Source organism: Schistocerca americana, unplaced genomic scaffold, assembly GCF_021461395.2.
Source record: "Schistocerca americana isolate TAMUIC-IGC-003095 unplaced genomic scaffold, iqSchAmer2.1 HiC_scaffold_47, whole genome shotgun sequence".
Lineage (NCBI taxonomy): Eukaryota > Metazoa > Arthropoda > Insecta > Orthoptera > Acrididae > Schistocerca > Schistocerca americana.
This window is the reverse complement of record NW_025726203.1, coordinates 2,850,001-2,852,500: the sequence shown is the minus strand read 5'-3', so window position 1 is coordinate 2,852,500 and position 2,500 is coordinate 2,850,001. Positions and strand designations below refer to the sequence as shown.

Here is a 2,500-nt window from a genome sequence, read left to right as displayed (position 1 = left end):
CGGAGCTCGGGAGATGACGTCAAGCTGCTCCACCAGGTGGCTACGTGGATTGAAGACACAGCGACCCGCCGTGGAAAATTGCAGCCCCAGGTACCGGAAGGTTTCACCCACACGCAGGGCAGGCATGGTGGTATTGCCTGCTGTGAAGGTGACATTGCTGTCCACCTTCACCTTCTTCTCGCGCCCTGACGCGACTAAGGCGAGGGTGAAACACTTCCGGGCGTTGATCTGCAGCCCCAGGTGGGCGAGGGCTGCGGTAGCTGCGTCGATGAGGGACTGCAAGCCCCTCGGGGTCGCTGCAAACAGCAAGACGTCATCTGCAAAGGCCGCAGCGTTGACTCTGCGACCGAGGATCCGAGCTCCGATGTGGGAGGGCAGTTGGCCTAAAACGTAGTCCACCGCAAAGTTGAACAGGAGGGGGGAGAGGGGATCGCCCTGGCGAACGCCCCGTGCTGGCTGCACAGACACGCCCACGCCGGCGCCGTCCGCTATCACTGTCGTGCTGCCCTCGTAGCACCGCTCGACATACTCGACAAAGCAATCCGGCAGGCCATGCGCCTTCAGCACGGGGCGAAGGGCAGCATGATCTACCGAATCGAATGCCTTAGATACGTCGATCGATGCCACAAAGACAGAGCGGCAGGAGCGAACTGCGTCGGTGAGAGCAGTGTCCAAGATGAAGGTATTTTCCAACATCCCATCCCGAGGGATGAATGCCCGCTGACGTTCGTCCACAGCACATGCGCGCATCAGGCGTGACGCGAGAACCTTGTGAAAGGTCCGCGCCAACACCGAGCAGACCGTAATGGGGCGAAAGTCAGCGGGGGATGTTGGTGCAGCCGTTTTCGGGAGAAGGGACGTCCGCGCGCGAAGCAGGCGTTCCGGAAGGGCGCGGGCCAGAAGGAAGAGATTCATCACTTTCACCAGGACTTCGTGCGGCAGGCGCCGCAACTCCGCTGGGGTAAGGCCGTCCGGCCCGGCTGCTGATCCCCTGGGCGGCAACGCGGCGGCGACCTCCTCATGTGTGACCGGCCCCCATATGCACTCGAGAGCGACAGGCTCTGAGTGCGGGAGGAGGCGGTCACGAATGAAGCCCGCGGTGGAGATGGGCTTCTTGGTGAAGAGGTCCGCCCAGAAGTCCAGCAGACCAGGGATGGCAGGTGGCGGCTGGAGCAGGGTGCCATCCAAGAGGCCGCGCACGCAACGTGCACGCGACCGTCGGAAGGCATCCTGCGTTCTCGCGTACTCCCAGCGGCGCCGCTTGCGCTTCTGCGTCGGCGGCGCGGCAGGCGGCCGCTTCGATGGTTGGCGCGGCCGCTGTGTCCTGGTGATCGATCTCTCCCCTCTGGACCCGACCGACGCAAGGGCATCCGGGAGCATGCCCAGGATGACATCGGGCGGCGTGCCCCGCCCCAGACCTATGACACGATCCAGGGCAGAGAAACGCTGGGCGGAAGCGGGTAGCCCCGCCAGATGCTCCCAGATGGCGGCGTCAGTCGGCCCCTCCGGCGGCGGCCCGGTGGTGTCGGCCGCGAAGTCCTCAGCTGCGTCGACGGGCGGCGCAGCGGCCTCGCCCGCGTCAGGCAGCGGGCTCGCTGCTCCCCGGCGGGACGCCGGCTCTTCCCCCCGACCGATCTCAAGCGCCTCCATGAATTGGCGGACAAGCTGCTTGTGGGCAGCTTGCCGCCGTCGGCACTTGATTGCCTCGAGCGTTCGGTCGGGGAACATCCTGATGAGTTCTTGATTGACGAAGAAGAACCGGGCGTCCCTCTCGAGGAACAGTTCGGCCTCCGCCTTGGCGAGCGACAGGACTTCTTCCTCCGTCCACCTCGCGCGATGCCTCTCCGTGACGATCTCCGCGTTGGCGGCCGCAAGATGTTGGCGGCGGCGATGGACCCCGAGACCGTTCTTGGTTGTAAAGCTGCGGTGGCACTCACTACAGGTATACATAGCTGCAAAAGTTACAAGATTTTCGGCACGGCCGGTTGGCCGGCTAGGTGCTGGGGGAGTTGGGGTGGCACCTTCAGCGGAAGGGCCACCACTTATTCTCTGCTTACTGCCCCCAACTAAAAAAGGGATAGTGCGAGGGGGGGCTGGTAACCCCCCCAAGCCCCTGGTGCGGTCTTCCACTCTGCGAAATCAGCGGGCCCACGAGAAGGGGAGAAGACCGCAGGAGAGGAGAGGCTAAGAGGGCTAGGCCCATGTATTGCGCATCACTCCCCCTGTAACTATAACCCAAGGAAGGCACCTCGCAGCAGCAGCACGACTACATCAAGACCGCACTTCGAGAAGCCAAGTCCGGATGCAGCCACACCGCTGCCACTTGGCCACCTTAAGAGAGTCATAGTTACTTAAGAGAGTCATAGTTACTCCCGCCGTTTACCCGCGCTTGCTTGAATTTCTTCACGTTGACATTCAGAGCACTGGGCAGAAATCACATTGCGTCAACACCCGCTAGGGCCATCGCAATGCTTTGTTTTAATTAGACAGTCGGATTCCC

The 2,500-nt window shown here is 62.7% G+C and overlaps 1 pseudogene; it reads right to left on the bottom strand.

The window, feature by feature from the left end:
• Positions 1 to 2,500, bottom strand: part of LOC124583775 — a 7,972-nt pseudogene that overhangs the window by 2,738 nt on the left and 2,734 nt on the right.